Source organism: Antechinus flavipes, chromosome 6, assembly GCF_016432865.1.
Source record: "Antechinus flavipes isolate AdamAnt ecotype Samford, QLD, Australia chromosome 6, AdamAnt_v2, whole genome shotgun sequence".
Classification (NCBI taxonomy): domain Eukaryota; kingdom Metazoa; phylum Chordata; class Mammalia; order Dasyuromorphia; family Dasyuridae; genus Antechinus; species Antechinus flavipes.
Window position 1 is genome coordinate 107,204,923 of NC_067403.1, and position 12,622 is coordinate 107,217,544.

Here is a 12,622-nt window from a genome sequence, read left to right on the forward strand (position 1 = left end):
ATGCAAATATGTATAATATAAATATGGATACAGCTATAGGAGACATGAAAAGATAAGAGGTAAACTTGGCATTACAATGACATAGGGAAACCCTAGACAAAAAAACAAAAACAAAAACAAAAACTTTTCCTACCATGTAATTTGGCATCTTCTTTGCAACTTACCAACCTTATTTAAATGAGATAATAGTTGTAAAGGATTTAGCTTATTACACATAGTAAATGTTATACAAATATTAATTGGTGGTGGTGGTGGTGGTGTTTTTATGGACATGCCTAGAACAGTGAGAGACTTAATGACTTGCACACAGTCACACAGCCAGTTTATGTCAGAGTTAGGGCTTAACTCCAAATCTTCCTGGCTGTGGTTCTGTTTCTCTATTCATTGGTCATGCAGCTTTTAACAATATTTTGAAACTGTATGAGCTAAAATATTGCAAAGTTAACTATTTATAGATGAAAAAACCACTATTATGTATATATTGAAAATATTATTGTTTACTCAATTATCATTTGCCTTAAATGTGAAACATCATCATCGTCATCCTTTTAATACAAAGTTATGACTTCAACCCTTTGATAGACCCTCCTCTGGTGGTGAACACAACCCTTCAACACCTTAGCAGATGAATTTTATGAGTTACGATCAAAACGAAGCTCGTTACCAGTGGCCAGTCTTTCAGAAGTAAACTACTCTGGACTTAACTCGGTTGAAATTCAAATAGCACACAAGCACTAACAACAAATCTGCAAGTTTAGTAGGGCCTTACAATCATCACTTTGAGTTTTCCAATGAAACTATCATGTCCAGATTCTTTGTTTTACATGCAAGAAAGCTGAAGCACAGAGAGTTTAGGTGACTTGTCCAGAATCACACAGCTAATAAGTTTAAGTCAGAATTTAAACCCAAGTTGTTCTCTTAGATCAATATTCTATCCACCATACTAAGCTGCCTCTCCTAGATATAAGTTTAGAGAAAACGGGGCCAGTCACAAGGATTTATACATGAAAAGCATTTAGCAGATAGCTATATTCTCTTCCACAAAAATAATGGTTTGAATTAGTTTTATTTCCCATTTATAAATGGCTCTGATACTTGTGTCCCTCATTATAAAGTTTTTTTTTTTTAAAGAAATGTTCTTGTCTATAAAAATGGTCATGGAAAATGCCTTATATTTATGTCTTTATTGTTTGGCTTCACATGAGACAGTCTTATAATGGCCCCATTTCAGAATTTCAGTGGTGTCAAGTAAGAGAACAATTCAACACACCCTGCTTTCCCCAAAGGCTGAGAGGCCAGTGAATGGGAAAGTAGGCCAGTAAGTGGGAAAAGGGAGGGTTTTTTTTTTCATTTTCTTTCTTTCTTTCTTTTTTTTTTTTTAACTGTCTACCACTCCTTTTGAACAGCATGGGTGGTACCTAGAAGACTCTGGCCCTGTTCCCAGAGCTCTTTGCCCTCACAAAGTTGAATCTGCACCTTCAGAAGTGTGACTTGCCTGCCCGATGAGATGTCATTCCCTTGTGTAAGTTGGCCTTCTGGGAAAGTTATAACACTTCCAGTCTGGTAATGGGGAAGACACAAGGAAGGAAAGCCATTTGTCTGGTACCGGTAGGTAGCAAATAATCTGATTCCCTTGTATCTGTTTAATCTCCCTTTCATTTTGAAGACTTACATTCTCTGTATCCAGAACTTAAAAAAAAAATTACAGTATAAAAACAATGAAATTTATCAGGTTTCTTTTTTCCTCCCTTTTACACAGTATTATAAAAAAAGGTCTATCTTCCTAGCCAACAGCAGCAAATGTACAAAGCTTTCTTCGTTAGAGGGTTGCCTTTTTTTTTTTTTTTTTTTTTTTTTTGCTATTTAAACCATCAGCAGCATTCACCGAGGACACCACACATATGCACACCAGATGCTGGGAAGCAGTACCTCAGGAGGACCCGACTCAAGTTAGTAATAATCTGAGGACAGCGGGTGTGAACCTGAGCTGGGCCAACACCTCATCAGGCCGAATGGCTAATTGATTTCAAAATTAGACTTGGTATTTCTGAACAATAATCTTAAAAGGCAGCAATAAAATCCATCAGGATCCTTTGAGCTGGCCAAGCTTTCATCCAAAGAGCTTATTACAAAGAGCTGGCACACCTGAACTTTGGCACAGACAAATAAATCCAAAAACAGCAAATGGAAACCACATTTGGCACTGGGGGTTTGTCCAGAGGAGTTTGGCTTCATGAGGAAACAAGATTTTCATTTTCATTTTTTTTTTACTTCTAGTGGCAGGAAACAATTCATTTAGAGTGTTTTACTATGACACCTGTGATTTATGCCACAAAATATGCATAACTACTATATGAGGACTTTTAAGTGTCCCATAAGCCTTTAGACTTCAGAGATTACCAGATCCCATCAAGGGTTAGCAAAGCCCTATTAGTGATAACTTAATCACATGAGAAGGCTGCCCTCTTTGAACTTTGGAGACCAGCTCTGGGCCATCGGAGTCCAGAAGGATTTAAATCTGATTTTTCTATGGTGACAATAAATTACATCCAACTATTTGAGAAATGTGGAGAATCTTATCTTGACTCCATAATGAAGTAAATGAAGATTACTGCCACTGGGTTAAGAGATGGCATAAATTCTGAACACAAACTTTACCTAGGGTTTACAGAAGGGCAAAGACATATGTTATTGTGTTTGTCAGTCAAAGTTATGGAAATGAACATATCTATATGAAAAATTATAAGGTGAATTTTAAAAAGAAAATAATAATCCCTAGTAAGTTATGTATCATGAAATGAAAAACTATATCTCTTACTTGAATAATTTGTTTACCTCAATGTGATTTTTATTTCTGCTTTCTAGACATTTCAAACAAAGGTTAAATAGTGCATATTATCTTTGAGTAGATAGTAGGAAGAGGTATTAATTTAGAAACTAGGATCATAGTATCATAGATCCAGAGGTGGGATTTGAATAGAGGTTCTTTGGTTGCTTCAATTTCCATTTCATTGTGTGTAGTGAGATACAATGAAAAGATCACCAAGATTTAAAGTTAGACAACCAGAGTTTAAGCCCTGACTGCCAATTCTGTGCTCTAAAAATAGTCATCAATCTCTCTGGGACTCAGTTTCTTCATCTGTAATTTAAGGGGGAGGAAAGGATTGGATTAGATGGCACATTAGGTCCCTTTCGATTCCATATCTATAATCCTATGATTTTACACAATAGACTTTTTCTATTTGGCCCTAGACTATCATTTCAACTGAATTCTACATTGGTCATAAAATCCCATCTCTCCCAGCCTTTGCAAAAATTTTCTCCCATGTCTGGAATTTACTCCCTCTTCACCGTCATCACACAGAGTCTCTAGCTTCTTTCAAAGTTCTGCTTAGATACCATCTCATTCATAAAGTCATTCCTAATAACTAATCCCTAGGCATCAAGGCCCTCTTTCGCCAATTCTATTGAATTTATTTTATATATTTTGGCATATAATGATACACATACACACAAATATGTACTATGTGTATATGTGTATGTATATGTGTATATAAAATTTTATCACTCCATAGAATATTAGTTCCCTGGGAGCAGGAATGGTTTCCTTTTTTATATATCTATCATTTAGAAAATCTATCAAATGGGAGGGTCTTTAATAAGTGCTTGTTGATTAATTGGTTGATGATATATTTGTACTCTTGGTTCCTCATGTAAGATGTGTGTGTGTGTGTGTGTGTATGGCATGGCAAAGAACATTCATCCAATTGTTAAAATTGCCTTACATAACTGAAGAAAATGAATCTAATTGAACAAGTTATGCATATAGAGAGATGTACATGTATATGTATTTACATGCAGGTATGTATACACATGTTTCTTTAATTATTCAAGTATATAGAAATACATGTAGACATCTGTATATAGATATAGATACATATATGTCTCCAAAATATTAAATAATTCATTATCTGAAGATATATGTATATATAATAAATATATGATATATTAATATGCCACATTATATATATATACATATCTTCATAATGTCAAAATCATTAAAAATGTTTCAAACAATTTTAATAGCTGAGAAATTTGGTGTAGTTTCTACTATTGTTCATAAAATAGAAATCTGATTAATACATGCAAAGGAAAACAGAACAGCTTAGTATAAATTGTCTGGTTATTGAATATAAAATAGAAACAATCATCTAAATAAGAGAAATCAGTGATTAAAGCAATCTTTAGAATGTATATAACTGATCATATCCTGATCAGTTTTAGTGGCCACTACATACATGGTCAAAAACAAGCTTCTTAGCCTGGCATTTGGAGCCCTCTATAAATGGACTCCTATCCATCTTTCAGGCTTCAGTGTACACAATTTTCTTTCATATATTTTACCTAACACAGTGAATTTTGGTCATTCCCTAATTTTCTCCTCCCCTCTGTACATTTGTTCAAGCTATCCATAAGCCTAGAATAGATTCCTTTCACATTTCTACCATTTGAAATATTTTTCTTCCTGTAAGGCACAAATCAAGCACCACTAACTCTATGAAGTCTTCCCTAGTTAATGTAGTCTTCAGCAGCTAAGGGGTACGTGAGTGCATAGAGGTCTGGGCAACAAGTAAGGAAGATTTGAATTCAAGTCCAGTTTCAGACACTTATTAACTGTGTGATCCTGGACAAGTAAGTTCATCTATGTCTGCCTCAGTTTCCTCAACTGTAAAAAGGACATAATAAGATGACATGTACACATATATGCTTCACTTAATTTTATGTGAAGTTTGTGTGTGTGTGTGTGTGTGTGTGTGTGTGTGTGTGTGTATCTGTATAGCATAATGAATGTTTTCTGAATCGATTCATCAAGAGTGTAAAAGTCTATCTCTTTGCTTATATCCATTCCACCAAGTGAAAGATATTGGTAAAAATCATTTCCACATTTTCTTAAATCCACCAAATCATCATTTCCTACACCATAGCAATATTTCAATCTTATACTGGCTAGTTATTTTGAATAATCTAAAACAATAATGATTGATATGACTGACATAATGTGCTTTCCCTAGTTTTCTCTTTTAATTAAATCTGTTTTAGCTTTAACTTTGTCTGAGATCAATGATTACTCCTTCTATTTTTTTTAACCTAATAAATTCTACTCCTAATTTTTATTGTTTGTATATATCTCTTATTTTCTATTCTTCTTGACTTCTCTGCTTTACTTTTACTCACTACTTTGCCGAACCATTACTTAACCTACCACCTACTAAGAATCCCTTACTTTACCCATTCCCCTCACCTTTTCTCCTTGTCCTCTTGTTTCTATCTGAATTTAGAGGCTTTTATAGCCTTCCAAATATATATTTTGTTCTGCTAAATGCTTTTTGAAGAATCCTAAATTCAGTACCAAGAATCATAGTTTTTTTTAATCTAAAGACATGTTTATTAGTCAATAGGCTATTATCACCTGTATGCCTAAATCTAGATTATTAGCCATGCATGTACACACACACACACACACACACACACACACACACACACACAAGTGTTTTTGAAAGTGATATTCTGTCTTTGAAGGATACTTTTTATCTCAATTAACTTCTTTCCCCATTTTAGTAGAAGTCATACAATATTGTGCTTCATATGATTAAAAGTATATAGTTTATTTAACTTTTACTAATATCAAGATAATATTATAATTAGGATAAACTGATGATTTTATCATTCCAAAATCAGACAAAATACAACCTTCCTCCAATGATTAAAGGAAAATAGATTTATTTCTTTTCGGGAATGGGAGATTATTGGTTTTCTTGAGCAAAGATTTAGTTAGCACAATAAACACTCAAATCAATACTTTGCCCATGACTATATATCTTTAGGTCTTCTGCTATAAATGCAATTAATCTGGCTTTAAGAACTAATCTTTTTACTTCATGTCACCACTATATGACTCTGTCTCAAAAGTTCAGTTTTGTGGGGCAGTTTAAGATCACAGTAACTTTAAACTTTTACCTTGCCATAGAAATTCTTATTTTCAATATAGTTTCCATTGCTTCAGTGATTTCAAAGCCACAAAGAAAATAATAGGTCCAACCTAAATATCCACACATATATTTACTAACTTCTCATAATGCTTAGAGTTTCTTAAACTTGTATGTCTGTGTATGTGTGTGTGTGTGTGTGTGTGTGTGTGTGTGTGTGTGCGCGCGCACTGAGATGGGCTTCATTAGCAATCTAGTGAAATTTATGGACCCTTTCTCTAAATAATATTTTTATATGCATAAAATAAAACACCTAGGATGACAAAAGAAATCAATCTTACTGACATACTGTTATTAAACTATTTTAAAGAATTTCTGTTATCTAATATGAATCATTAAGAAATGTCAAAATGATTCTTTTCCCTCAAATTAATTGTGATCATTGAGTCTCAATTTCGTCCACTCTAGTATAATCACACTTTCCCTAGGCATTTTATAGTCAACATCTTATAGTTTATCAGCAGCAGTGAATAATTTTAGTCTAAACTCAGCTGTAATCTCTTGGACTCCTTTTCTTCATTAGGATTACTTTTGAGCTTCCTTCCCAGTGTTTTACAGAATTTTTTTCTGTGCATGCAAGATCCAGAGATGCACCAAAAATAACTGTTAGTCCCCAGAGTGCACTGCATCTCTCCTTGCATGCCAGCTGGTACTCTGGCATGTTTCCAATTATAGGCCAGCATGGCCTCAGAAGAGACCACCACAGAAGTCTGAAGGCTCCAAGACACTGTGAATACTCCCCTTTCAGTGGGAAACAGCAACACCTGTGACAAATCCATTGTGAAAACTTGCAAGGGTCCATAGTCTTCCTTACCTGAGGGGTGGTCTTTGGATGGAACTGTTGTGTAGAAATTTCAAAAACATGGAGACTAGGGTCTCAAAAAGGGATCTTTTGGGGGCATTATTTAAGATTTGTCTCCTCCTTTGTCCTTGTATTCTTACAGGACCTTAGCTTCTAAGAAATTTTAACTTTTCTGGTAACTTTACCATCACCAGATAATGAAGGCAGCCTATATTGTGTTAACACATTGATCACCCTTACCTTTTAATAGAGAAAATGGAGACACAGCAAAGGGTAAAGCAGTTTAATTTACCTCAAATTGTCCAGTGAATAAAGGATTAGATGATAATTAGGATTGGGAGTTTCTGGCTCATAGCTTTTTCTTCTGCCCTTGAATAAGCTTAATGTTTATTCTCTGAGTACTAATTCCAAGGATGTGAAAGATTGTCATTCCTTTTTCCACCTTCTCAGTGATCTTTTAGGATTGGTCATTCTTTGTTTTTATATCCCCTGGGATATAGTAGACCCTAATTAATGTTTATTGAATAATTCTTTCTGATATCCTGATGTAGATTCTAATAAATGCTCCTTTTGGGCTGTAAAGAAATGTCTTCCCCCCAAAGTACTAGGTCAGTATGAATTTACTAACAAGTGACATAGCTAGTAAGAAAGAATGAAGAGGAGAATTTATCTTCGAACATGTCCTCTGATTTTTCCTTTAAATTAAGATTGCCTAGCCTGACACTTTTTCCTTGGTTTTCCTCCCTTTTGAGCCCTCCATGTGGAAATCTTTTACTGATTTCTTTTCTTCTCTGGTTATTTCCAATTATCTCTTTCCTGTAATATTTCTTTTTTATTTTTCAGAATCAACTCTCTCAATCCCATCATTTCAGTTACCATTCATATATAGAAGACAAAATTTTTTTCCAAATCTGACCCTATTCACTCAAACTGTTTAGAATCACTTGTGGTTCACAGATTTCTAACTGCTCCAAGCACAGTGTTCAGTCTCATTATATTAGAGGTCATAACACCATTTAAATTTCACAATCATCAAACCCAGATTTTATCACAATACTTTCTATTGCCAGATTTTGTGTAATTGCCAATAGCATTACCATTTTGCCTGTTAATCCTTTTTTGATGGTATCTTTGTTGTTTTATTTTTTTTTATATTTAGCTTCAGTTCCAAATGCTCTACCTTCCTCCCCCTGCCAAGCTAGCCCTTGAATAGACAAGAAATATAGTACCCCTTATACATTGTGAAGTCATATAAACTATTTCTATAATAACCAGGTTGCAAATAGAAAAATAAGAAAAATTAAAATGTATTTTAAAATGTGCTCCAATCTATGTTAGTGTTTGTCATTTCTCTGTCTAAAAGTGGATAGCATTTTTATCATGAGTGTTTTGGAATTATCATCATTCATTTTATTGATCAGAGTAACTAAATCTTTCCCCGTTGATTGTTATTAAAATATTGCTGCCATTATATACAATGTTCTCCTGGTTGTGCTCATTTTACTCTGCATCAGTTCATACAAATCTTACGGTTTTTCTGAAATCATTCTATAGCATTCCACCACAGTCAATTACCACAACTTGATTACCTCTTTCCCAATTAATGGGCATCCCCTTGGCTTTCAATTCGTTACCAAAGGAAAAAAAACCTGCTATAAATATTTTTATATTTTAGATCTCTTCCCTTTTTCTTTGATTTCTTTGGGATGCACAGCTAGTAGTAACATTACTGGATCAAAGAATATGAACAGTCTGATGATAGCTTTTTGAGCATAGTCCCAAATTTCTCTCCAGAATGGTAAGAACAGTTCAAAGTTCTACCAATAGTGTATGAGTATTTCTATTGTTCCACATCCCCTCCAGCATTTGTCATTTTTCTTTTAGTCAATATAATCAATTGATAGATATTAGGTGTTACCTCAAAGTTGTTTTGATGTGCATTTCTCTAATTAATAGTGATTTAGAGAATTTTTCAGATAACTCTTGATAGCTTTGATTTCTACTTTTAGAAATTGTAACTGGCTGTCCTTTGTCACGTTCTTTGGCTTTTTATTAATTGAGGAATATCTCCTTTTTTATTAGTTTGATTTGATTTCCAATTTGAGAAATGAGATCTTTATTAAAGACATGCTATAAATTCCTCTACTCCGAGTTTTCTGCTTTTTTCTAATTTTGGCTGCATTGGCTTATTTTGTGAAAAAAAATTAATTTGAAGTAGCCACAATTATCAATTTTAACTCCCATGATCCTCTCTATTTCTTATTTAATTATAAACTCTTCCTTTATCCACATATCTGACAAGTAAATTTTTTTTGATGTTCCCATAATTTGCTGATGATAATATCCTTTATGTCTAAGTCATGTACTTTATCTTGGTATACAATGTAATATGTTGCTCTATATCGTTTTCTCCCAGACTAATTTGTTGTTATTATATTTAAATCAAATCAATTAAAAATATTTCTTGTGTGTCTATTGTGTATTAGGCATTGTGTTAGTTCCTGAAGCTTCAAAGATGGAGGAAGGAAGGAAGGAGGAGGAGAGAGGGAGGAAGGAAGGAAGGAAAAAAGGAAGGAGGGAAGGAGGGGGAAAGAAATGAAGGGAAGGAGGGAGGGAGAAAGGAAGGAAGGAAGGAAGGAAGGAAGGAAGGAAGGAAGGAAGGAAGGAAGGAAGGAAGGAAGGAAGGAAGGAAGGAAGGAAGGAAGGAAGGAAGGAAAGGAGGAAGGGAGGAAGGGAGAAAAGGAGGAAGGGAGGAAGGGAGGAAGGGAGGAAGGGAGGAAGGGAGGAAGGGAGGAAGGAAGGAAGGAAGGAAGGAAGGAAGGAAGGAAGGAAGGAAGGAAGGAAGGAAGGAAGGAAGGAAGGAAAAAGGATCCTATAATCAAAACACTGTGAAATGCAAACTAGTTAGGAAAGGAGGGGTGCTTCACAAATGTGTTCTGAAAGAAAAAAGAGGTCCTGTGAGGTAGAAGTCAGGAGGAATACATCCCAGATTTGGAGAACAGCTATAACAAAGGTTTAGAGATAGGAGATAAGGTGCTATGTGTGAAAAGAGGACAGTTTGAAGTGTATAGAGCAGTATATAATTTGTGTGTGTGTGTGTGTGTGTGTGTTTGTGTATACACACACATACATACCTACAGTATATAAAGTGTATAATGAGGCTGGAAAGATTAACAAGGTCCAGGTTGTAAAAAGATTTAAAGACGAAACAGAGATGCCTATATTTTATTTTAGAAGCAATGAACAGTCATTGAAGATTGTAGAGTAGGGGAGTGACCAGTAATACCTGCATTTAAGTAAAATCACTTTGAAAGTTTTGTGGAAGATGGACTGGAATACAGAGGTACTGGAAAGTAGAATACAATGTTGTCAAAAAACAGGGGCCATTAATCCATAAAGATCTCTGTAGGCCTCATATTGAATTAGTTTTAAAATGTAATGTTAACTATGTTTTATTGCATTTTTATTTGTTTTGCTATGTGTTTCCCAGTTATATTTTAATCTGATTTGGGCTCCTACAATAGTGTAATAGTTTGACTATATTTAACACCTCTGATTTAGGAAGCCTTGGCAATAGTCTAAATGGAAGGTGGCAAGAGCCTGAACTAATATGGTGATTATGAAGAGAAAAAAAAATTTCTAATTCAAAAACCATTATGGAGCTAAGAAAGTGACTAGGTGTTATCTTTCAAACCTCTAATTTCTGATGACCTTATGCTTAAATTCTTCAATAAATTCATGCTCTTGCTAAGCTTCGCATAATTGTGCTATCAAGGAGTCTATTATAACCACCACAAAATAAATTTGTTTATCCTATGCAACTCTAGCAAATATTCTTGAGTAATTCCTTCATAAAAGGATCTACCTAATGCCTTAGAAACCTTTCTCTGAAATTTTCAGTATTCCCTTTTTTGCATTTTTTTTCCTATTATATTCCCCATTCAACTATGAACTGTCTTTTGCCTCTCTTTGTGCTAAGTACAGCGTCTGGCATATGATGAGAACTTGATAAATGCTAGATGACTGATTCTCTTGGTACCAAGATATAACAGTACCAAAATAGTAGACAGTCTGTCTGTTATCTCTCACTCTTATTCCATTAATGACTTGACTTCATTTTCTGGTTATGTATCTCCTTAGTGGTATCCCATTCATAAAATGCAAGCCATCATTGGTGATGGGCAGGAACCTTCTTAGATCTATCAGAGATGATTTTTGAATAATTCAATTACACTTTGAACTATTTATGGTCTATAACTCTTTGATTCACAGTCACATAGCATCACTGCAAAAACATTGGAATTAAAAATACTTGTTTTTTTCTTGTTTTATTTATTTTGTTTTCAAATGAAGAGGAGCCTCTTGGGATCATTGAAAGAATTTTCCATTTTTCTATATGCAAAGTAACAATAGGTAATATTTATATAATGCTTTAAGGTTTACAAAGTGTTTTACAAATATTATTTATTCTCAAGAAAACTCAGGGAGTTAGGTACTATTATCACCCCCACTTTACAGATGAGGAAACTGAGGCAAATTGAAGTTTAAGTGACTTACTCAGGATCATAGAGACAATAAGCATCTGTCTGGATTTGAATTCAGATTTTCATGATTTTAGGTCCAACTCACTATGCACTGTCACAGAAATGATTATAATTCTTAGAAGCTATCTTTTTAAAGGGCGATCACTTATTTTTCATCTTCCCTGTCAGGAGTCATAACCTGTACACTCTCAGTCACATAGTTTTATGACATTGGTTACCCTTTGTGCATTCTTTTCCAAAAACAGCCTGAGAAAGTTCAGAAAACTTCAAATAAGTGGAGTGAGACCAAATCTTATCAACACCATTTTCATCACAGCTCTTCCATAATGGTATATATGATTCTGGGGCCCAACTCAGAATTAAAGCTGACTAACTGTTTTGGTATGGCATTCATTTTCTTTTTAGATCAGATCACTCACTGGATTTTGTGTAAACCCTCTCTTTCAGAGCTCTTTCAATCGATGCCCCAGTATACACACTGAATCCCTTTCACACCAAACTGACTCATTCACACTCCTGCTCTTTTACTCTGCTTCCGTCTCTCTGACTATGCAATCCCAGGCCATGTTCCTTCTTTCTTTCATCAGACCGAGGTCTGTTTCTGACAAGCAACATCATCCAAAGGCAACTTCCTGCTATTCCTAAATAAGTCTGGGGAAAAGTCCAAGGAATAACTGGTATCTGCATGGCCGCCAAAGCTGCTGGTACTCAGCTGTGCTCTTTTCCTGCCACCTGAAAGCTTGGACCTCAGCTTGGCAGCCTCTGAGTGTATTGCAGAATTTCTTCTATGCATTTACCCAAGTTATTACTTACCATCAGCAATAAAAAAAAAAAAAGCTTATGGTGTCTTGTTGTTTTAGGATTTATATAACATTTTTTCTCATCTGATCCTGAAAATTCTGAGTGGCAAATAATGCTACCATTATTTTCCCCCGGGATATAATAGCCTCAATCATTACATTCCATATGCTTTGACATTTGCCTCTTTTAATCTTAACTCACCCTACATTCATAAAGATGCCTTTCCTTATTAAAATCCTCCTCCCAGTATCTCTTCCATCTACCACAACCTGCCTGTCTATATTAAACAGATATATACTTTTATGTACATTCTTTCCAATAACTGATCGATTGTCTAGGGCTATGTTGTGTACATAATTTATGTTCTTAGTCTGATGAAATATACATAGAACTTCTGAATTTTCAGTGATTTTTTAAAAATCAAAAAA

The 12,622-nt window shown here is 34.6% G+C and overlaps 1 long non-coding RNA gene across 1 annotated transcript in view; it reads left to right on the forward strand.

The window, feature by feature from the left end:
• LOC127539740 (uncharacterized) overlaps window positions 1-12,622 on the forward strand; it is a 66,085-nt gene that overhangs the window by 20,557 nt on the left and 32,906 nt on the right. The window contains exon 2 of the long non-coding RNA XR_007948028.1: window positions 1,407-1,608. This is a non-coding gene — a long non-coding RNA (uncharacterized LOC127539740). The remainder of the gene's footprint in view (window positions 1-1,406; window positions 1,609-12,622) is intronic.